Genomic DNA, 9,137 nt, shown 5'->3' with positions numbered 1-9,137 from the left:
CAAAGCATCATCCAAAGCACTCAATAAAATATTATTTTAAATATTAGGTAAAAAAAAGCTTTTAGAGAGTTGTATCAGAATCTCTGTTGCTTTATATCAGCGTGGCTTCACTGCAGTCAGTGAAGCTACATTGGCCCGTGTCAGCCAAGAGTCTGGGCTATTGTTTTGAATCAGATTTTAAGAGTAAGTGCTTTTCGACAAACCTTTAAAAGTTCGGCTTTGCTTATTCAAGAAAATTAATGTTTTGAACTCTGACTTAGAGTATTAAAAAACCTTTCAGAATATAGCCAGATTTTCTGTTTTTGCTAATTTAACTTTCTCTTATTATCTTTAGACAATGTCATTTTTCGAGCACACTAATGCAGCAAACTTTTATACCGTCATTAAGGACCATGGTTTATTGGATTTCATCTGACTACTCAAGCAAACATTTGTTTAGTGACACTCTTAAAGACAAGATTGTACCACAAATGTCAGAAATGCTGTTTGAAAGCAGATGAGTAAAAACTTCATTGCTTTTAAGAGAACCTGGAAAGGAATGAAAATGTAAAAGCTTTCTCTGTGGTGCTTTAAGGAAAGTATTTGTCTCCTGGGATTTTTTTCAAGATTCTGTAAAAATCTTGATAGTAACAAAAAATTGTAATTAAGTTTAGGAAAAACATGCATAAGATAGAGATATAGCTCTAGTAGTGTGGATGCAGGTGTATATCTGTCACTCTTAAGCAATCATTTTCATTGACAGCTCTTGATAGCAACAATTAAATGTACAATATTCTAACATCATGATGACTTTATCTGGATTTTCATATTGGTAAGCTAATGGAAAGTTTCCTATTTTATTTCTTTCCTTTGGACCTTTTTTTGTCTGGTTTTTACCTGGTTAAAAAAATTAAAAGGTGGAGAAACTGCATTTTGCACTTTTTTTTAATACCCATTGCGGAAAATCTGTCACAGCTACCAAGGAAAGCTAAAGAAAACCAGAAACAGAAAGACTATTATTTATAGCTAGCAAGATGCAGTATGGCACCATATGGTAGAATTTATCAAATTCTTTCCTCTCTCATGCAGGGCGAAAAGGGGCTGCAGACAGTTCCCTCTTGCAGTCCTTGCTTTGCTGGCCACTCATTCATTTACGCTCTGGGCTGAATCCTGCTCGACCCACAGCTTTTACACCCCTAAACTCACTTCAGAGGGCCAGGTCAGCAGGGCTTGGCCCTCTGTGTTTGTTTCTTCTCTGCTAATGCAGTTTTGCTCAAATGCTGTTTGCATTTCAATTAACTGAAACAACAGGATGGATAAATCAATGCCTGACTTAGCTCTTCCCATCTGATACTGAAATATAACAGGGCTCTGCCGAGGGTTTAAGTTTGCAGGGTGACACTTACCAGGTGTAAGGTGCTGTAAGGTTAAGAAGCATCAAACCTATAATAACAGTCTGACTTCCTCTTCATTTTGTCTCCCTTTGTGTTACATACTAGGGCAAGGAAGGTCTGCCAATCACTATCATTTCTTTTTCTTGTTCTGTAAAGACTGGGTCGTCACAGCAACAGGCCTGTGACAGGCTGGTATCCATTTAGAGCTCCAGGGGGGTCCTAATAGGATTGAACCAAAAGATCAAGTGAATAGCTTCCTATTTTAGATTTGTAATAACTCTGAACTGCTTGCATATACATGGACCTTACAGTGTTTTGAGGAGACTTTTTACCAGAGAAAAGATCTGTCTGTTTCTAAGAGCGCTGTACTTTTGAAAGGATGCCCCTTAGCCTACTCCATCCTTAGAAAAAAGAAGAGAAAAAAAAAAAAAAAAAGACAAACCAAATTAAGCCCACTTCTCTTTCTCCTGAACACATGAAATTGGAAGGTGTCATTTCCTTTCATTAATTCATTTTGCCAGATCAAAGTAAATAGTCTGTTTATGGAGAACAAAGAACCCCCTTTTTGGTATTCTGTTGAAGTCGCTATCAGATTCAGAAGTTTACTCATCTTTCTGAAATCTGGCAAGGCTGCATGCTGCTGAGATTACAGCCAAACAGCTCATGCAAAACAGGCAAATAAATTCCATGCAAAACAAATTCTAACAGAGAAAGAATTAGGAGGAGGCATTTTGTTGATTTGGGAGACTCTCAAGAGGCAGGGCTCTCATTCAGCTTGCAGAGGGTTTGGTAAACCCACAATATTCAGCAAGCAGATGAAGAATCACTGGGGGAGGGAAGAGCTGTATTTTGTTAATGTTATTTTCACCAATTATGAAATCCACTAGGAGATAGATGTTGCTTCATACATTTCATTCCCAGCCACATTCTTATATCTATTGTTTACTAGGAACAGCACTTTGTGTGGAGCTTCCTGTAGGGCAAGATCCCAGGAGTAAACATGTCAAGATGTAGCTCCAGGGACTGTAAAATACATTTTTAAAGAGGAATAAATTTGGGAAGCTAGTTAATTTTCCTAAAGTACAGCTTCTGAAGCTTCTGAAGGATCTCCTTCAGAGAGCATGGGACTGTTATATTGCAGGTGGGACTGTCATAGGAGCAGCATTGGTTCTGCTGTCTCCTCCCAAGGCACAAGGAACTGACTCCAACCAGGTTACAGTTGTGTGTGGAAGATCCCTGATGCTGTCCAGCCAGGAAGCCCAGCCCTGGAGTAGTGTGCTTTGGTATCTCAACTTTGACAACACTGTGCCAAGTGAGGACACCTGAAGGCTTGTCCAGGAGAGCCTGTCTTGAGTACTCTCCTTGTGCTCCTTTTGTTTTGCTGCTTAGATGATAATCAATGCCAGCCTCTACAACCAGCCTGAGACTACCTCTCAATCTCTCTTTCAGCAAGGAGAATTTTTAGTTCTTGTCCTTAGAAAATATTTTGGTTTTAGCCACAGAATCTCTTCATCATCTTAAAACCAGCCCTAGACTCTTTCAGGGGGACCTTCTACTGTCAAATAACCTGCAGTTTCTATACTAAAAAGTGCAAGAAAGATTCATTCATGTCAAGAAATACTAACACTGTCTAGGTAAGAAAATTCTCTGTTTTCCATATAGGATATTGGCACATACATACTTCCCTGGCAATTTTAGAAATAAAAATTTTGAAAAGGATTTTGCATAGATTAGGGACCCAAAGGCATTCAGTTAATTAGAATTAGGAGCATCCCTCTGTGAGAAAGGATTAGGCAGGTAAAAGACTAGGACTGTGATCCGTCACCTTATAGGGACAATGGTGAAAGTGCAGTTCATTGGTTCGGACCCTGCATGTGGGGTTGAGATACATGACAATGAGCACCAAGATGAAGGGAGCTGGGGGAGGGACACATAGCAAAACCCAGGAGCAACTGGAATGGGCTTTGAATGGATTTTCCTAGGGCATGTTTGCCCTAACCTCAAATTTCTCAAACTTCCCTTTTGCATTCAGCCAAATCAAAAGGAAGACATACAAACCAGATTTTTTTGAAGGTCTTTACAAGCATTTCTGTTGTTTTTACACAGATTTCCTGGTGAATATGGTATAACGTAGTCTGAAAAATTGAAACAAATGTTGATGTTTTATGCATATTTTATTATGAATTTTAAGGGTTTTTTGATGAAACTTTTGGCATGCTTTCTATAGTTAAAAAAAAAAAAAAAAAAAAAGAGGATTTTTTTCTCTTTGCTACAGCATTCCTTTGAAAACCTGTGTCATGAAGACTCTCATTCTGGCAAAGGAAGCCTTGAAGGATCTTCTTAACAAAATGTAAAGAATATAATTTACCTGTAAAGTCCAAAGTTTTGATGAAATTATCTTAGATACTTTAAATGTTAATTTCCGGTTGTGAAGAAGGCAGAAAGTCTTTATGACAAAGAATGTATAAATCATGTTACAATCCATCCCACACTTTGTTGCTTATTTTCTTGAAAATCCACTAGAATTTCAAACTTTAAAATCTGAAATTTGCCCAAGAAAAAGGAAAAAGATCAAGCCAAGTCTTTAATTTTTTCTCCTGTGTCATCTCTTCCATTCAGCCAGGTCTACCAGCTTGATGGTGTCCCTGAAAAAGCAAGTTTGGTTTCCTGAAGCCATTTATTCCAGATTAGCTTTCCACCCATGACTAAAGCAGTATGCTGTGTCACAGCAACATTCTCCCCATAAAAATCGCTAATATTTACCTTTTTTCGTCCTTTTTTGCTCTTTTTAAAATTTAGATTTCACTTGGCTGCAGCAGGTGGTGAGGAATGTAAGGATTGATGTAAGGGCACCTGAAAAATTACAGTTTTGACATAAAAATAGAGCTCTAAACTTAATATGTTCGTCTGGAATTATTTTTTTCCACCCTAACTTTCAGGGCATGGATAAGAACTACGAGTTTAACATGATGAATCCCTTTTCTTTAAAGGATTTAAAGCTCCATTTCCATAGAGAAGCTATAACACCAGGCAGTGTTGAGGCCTGACCTCACACACAAGTGCAGTGAGAACCTGTCTGCTCAGGAATGTGTTCTTCAGTTTTCACCTGCAAAAGAAAAAAATACTGGGCTTGAAGAGATACTTAGAATGTTTGCTTTTTCAGCATGTGAGCAAGGCAGTGCTTTGCATATGTGTTTGCAAATGAAGCATTGACTCAGAGTAAAATCTGTGTGTCTAACTCTTCTGTGTCTTGTGGTCATTTCTACCACTTGCAGGACTAAAATTTCACAAATGACTTCCAAGCAGTTTTCTCTTCAGCAACTTGATGTCTCTGATAAAATGTTTCAAAAAGGACCTTGAACAAACACCTTATGACAAAGGTGTCTGTTCTCTCCTTGTGGCTTTCTCCAAGTGTTGCAATCCTGACTCCAGTTAGACAAAGACCATATCTGTGAAGAAAACAAATATTTTATTTAGCCCTGCTATCTGATGTGTGTTCTCTTTTGTCCTGATCTAGACTAAGCTGTCCAGATCAGGGATGGTCACCTTTGCTATTATTCTGTAACCTGTCTGCAGAAGAGAATTACTTTTTGGTTTATGTTGTACAGCACCTGGCTCCTGGCACAGTGCTAGTACAAATAATAATAATGTACAGTACCTGGCAGAGCAATACCTTGTGCTCTCCATATGTGGCGCTGCCATAAATGTGATAGTGCAATACTTCCAGTGAGCACTCAGAATTACCTCTTACTGGAACTAAATGGATGTGGGTGCTCTTGATGATAAATCTGCCCACCCTGGTCCTTGCTTTTCTTTATGCAGTTAGCTGGAGTGAGGGATGGGATTTTTTTTCTGACGAACTACCCACTTTTCAGCTGCAAGCACAAGAAGATACTTCCCAAGGGCTTGTCTGGCCATGACATGGTAGAGCTGTGCTATTGCTTTGGGTGATGGATCTCCTGGGGCTGCCTTGGCCCCGGGTCTGGCTGTGGCATTCATATCAGCCCTGCTTGGAGCAGACACTCCACCACGCTTCCCTCATGAAAGCTGCACTGTCTGTCCCGGGATGCCTCTTCCTCTGCAAGGTTTGAACAAGAAAGCAAACAGGCTTGGGTAGAATTACAGAGGCAACTCCAGAGGGAAGCTCTGGGATGAGGGAATCACTGTGTGAAAGGGATAAATACTGCTCAGCTGTCAGCATACAAGGAAAAGGGCACTTAAAAATTAGAAAAAGCAGAAGGAATTAAAAGCAGTGGTTGTCCAGGCTAGCTTGCACAGAGCTTGGCCATCCCTCACACCAGTAAGGGCAGAGTGGGTCAGCAGAGCTGCCGTGGCCCTGAGCCCCTCACAGCCCCGAGCCCCCCAGAGCCCTGAGCCCCCCAGAGCCCTGAGCCCCTCACAGCCCTCACAGCCCTGAGCACCTCACAGCCCTGAGCCCCTCACAGCCCTGAGCCCCCCAGAGCCCTGAGCCCCCCAGAGGCCTCAAAACCCTGAGCCCCCCAGAGCCCTGAGCCCCCCAGAGCCCTGAGCCCCTCACAGCCCTCACAGCCCTGAGCCCCTCACAGCCCTCACAGCCCCGAGTCCCCGAGTGTCCCTCGTGTGTCCATCCCAGCTCCTTTGCTCTGCTCGGGTACTCTCCCAAGTACGACATTATTTGTATCATTTGTCATATTTGTCATTATATTACACCCATGTGGCAGAAATGAGTGAGCCCATTATTGTGGTGAAACTGCTTTCTTCTAACGGAAAAGCCCTGCCAGAGCTTTTGCACTCTTCTCTTTTGCCCAAAGAGCTTCAGCTCCATTAATGCTGAAATATCTTTTTTTTCGCTTTCTCTGACTACAGGCCACAGCAATAAGCCTCGGGTCTGCCAGACTTGTGAAGGAGTTACACTTAGGAAAGCTCTAGAGCCTTCACAGGGAGAGGGGAAGAGCAATGAAGAGGGAGGCTAGATCTTAACTCCATTTTTTTTCTCTCAGCTAGATTTTTGGGAGCATGTTTACACCAACCTTCACCAGAGAAAGTCAGCCTGTGGCATGGGAGGCTGTGAGTTTTACATAACTTCTCTGCACCAATTTCCAACCAAATACTCTGTCAGAGTGCCTCAAAAAAACCACCCACGTAACAATACTCTTTCCTAAAAGTGTACATTCAGAGCATTACTGTGGAAAAGCATGTGGCTTGGCTTACTGTACAGCAAATTTCCCACATAGGCAAGCCCTCTGTCTGAGAGAAAGAAGACAATTGGGGCATAAATCTTTTAGAAGTGTAAAATGATAGCTGTCTTGGCAATGGCAGATCTGATAAAGTGTATTCCACCTGGTGTGGAAAGGCAGCATATGGCCACACTAATCTGCAGTTCAATCAGAAATTTAAGGATTTAAGTCCTAGCCTGGAAGGATTTCTTGTCACTGTCTCTCTTCAGCCCTATCTACGGATAAGTCTGTCCATGTGGCATGAGGCAAAGAAAGGGGACGTTGTTCTGTGGTTGTGCTCTGCGTATGAGGAACTCTGGGCTTGGCTGAACTTTACAGAAATTTCCTTTCAGATCTTCTGTGCTGCGAGGAAACCTGAACAGTGGCTCTCGTCTACAACCCACCTCCCAGATCTAAAACATCTCCAAATGGGTACACCAAAGCTTTCCTCTTTAGCACCCACAACACTTGTAACACCTTTAATTACTGATAATTGCTCAAAGTTGTAATTTTCTATATTGCTATGTCCATGAATAGATGTAAGAGTTGAGTACAGAGAATATCTGTAAATGCCTCTTCTAGCCTTGTTCCTCCTGGAAGATCTGAGAAAGGTTCTCTTTTTTTTTTTTCATGTAGTTATAAACTTTTTCCATTTTGTCTTTGTGTAATTTTTCTTTTGATTAGACAAGGTTTACAGAGGAATCCACAAGTTAGTATGTGACTGGAGTGTTGGTACAGGCAATCTGGGAATTTCTCTTTTCATAACCATGTTGAAAGGGTCTACCCAAGCTTCCATGTAAACCAGACATAGGCTGTGATTAAGTTCTGCTGAGGAAGATTGAATGTTCCTGCTGGGAATCTCAAAAGGCAATTTTAATGGAGTAAGGAAAATCTCTCTGAAATCAATACAGGAAAGAGAGGCTGACAGTTTTGTTATTCATTATCTTCTAGTTAAAAACTGTTTAAGAATATTCCAGATACTTCCTAAAATTGGGGGGGGAGCTATTGATAAAGTTTATGCTTCATGTTTATGTTTAGTGAACCTAAAGACAGCTTTATGCTAGTATTTCTCAGAAGAGAGGTGACCTTCAGCAAAGAGCTACATGTGTGCACACTTTAATCCAGGCCCCGGGGGCAGACACTTTACAGCTCAAAGCTTGACCTCCTCTGAGCCTCTTTGTGCTTTCTCCTGGGACTGATGTAAACCTTAATTCATTGATTTTAGATGATCCTAAATGGACTGCAGGAATATGTTCACTGCTTTTAGTTCAGGGTTTCATAAAGGTCCCATTGCTGCAGGAAAGGTCCCATTGTGCAGAAAGACTGACCAAGATCTCTGTGCCTTTACTGGAGCAGAAGCAGGCCAGCTCCAGCACATCTATGACCTGTAGATGCTTGAAGGCATTGCACTCTCTTGCAAGCAAGAGAAGAAATAATCTATTACCAGCAGAAATGGTGGCACTCCAGGACAAACTTCCTGCTGCTGAAGCGAGATGTAGGAGGAGCCGCCTTTCTCCCATATTGCTCTTTACCCAGTGACAGGGTTTGTAAATCCCAGAGCCTGGGGACTCTGTGCAGCTGGAACAAGAAGGGTCACTAATTTTCTCCCCTCCCTGTTTGGGTGCAGGGTTTCTGTGTCCATCTAGATGTGTCAATTTCTTTACATTTTGTAGCACCTTCGAGCAGAGGGACCTGCAGTACTTCTGTGGGAAATACTCCAATAAGAATCTTATGGGGGTAGACAAATCCATGCACCTTCCCCAAATTAAAAATAAACTGAATAGAAAAACCACCCCCCCCCCCCCCAAAAAAAAACCCAAACAACCAAAAATTAAAAAAACAAAACAAACAAAAAAACCCCACCCCAAACTAACATGAATAAAGACCATTTTTGGCTGCAGTTTAAAGATAGCTGGAGTCACTCTCTATGAAATCAGCTTCTGCATTTTTCAAAAGTACTAGGCCAAAGACAATCTTCTGTCACTACTACTTAATCTTACCCCTCCAAAGGTCATTCAGTGGTACCACTAAGTTTTTGGCATGCCATTAAAAATGGGGAAAAAATGTTCTTATATGGTGATAGCATAATGAAACACAACCTTCCACTGGCCAGTGGGACTCTCGAGGCAGAGATATGTGGGGTTTTTATAGTGTTTGTGAAGGATACTTTATGTTCTGTAACATATGGTATTGTTGTTACCCTTTTGATTTGTAGTTTTGGGCAGACACATTCTCATAACCTCTGCGCCTTCGGCTTTGGAGGTCCTAAAGCTGCTATTGTTCAGTCAGTTTCCAAGCTCAAGAAGAATGTTTTCTTCATAAAGAACATGTTAAATATTACCAGAATTTCAGCATCAGTTTTATATTTCAGGCATATGATTTGGCATGTTCTACAGATGACAGAACATAGCTTTTAAGTTATGATTTAATTTAGTTTTTTTAAATTAAAAAAGCAGCTGTTTCTCTACATATGAAATATGAGTCCTCTGTAACTTCACTTACATAAGCGTTGTTTTCAAGGTATAACATATTGGATAACCTAAGAGCAGAATAAGGGCTGGATTCAGTC

Source organism: Vidua macroura, chromosome 7, assembly GCF_024509145.1.
Source record: "Vidua macroura isolate BioBank_ID:100142 chromosome 7, ASM2450914v1, whole genome shotgun sequence".
Classification (NCBI taxonomy): Eukaryota; Metazoa; Chordata; class Aves; order Passeriformes; family Viduidae; genus Vidua; species Vidua macroura.
Note: the sequence above shows the minus strand (reverse complement) of the source record.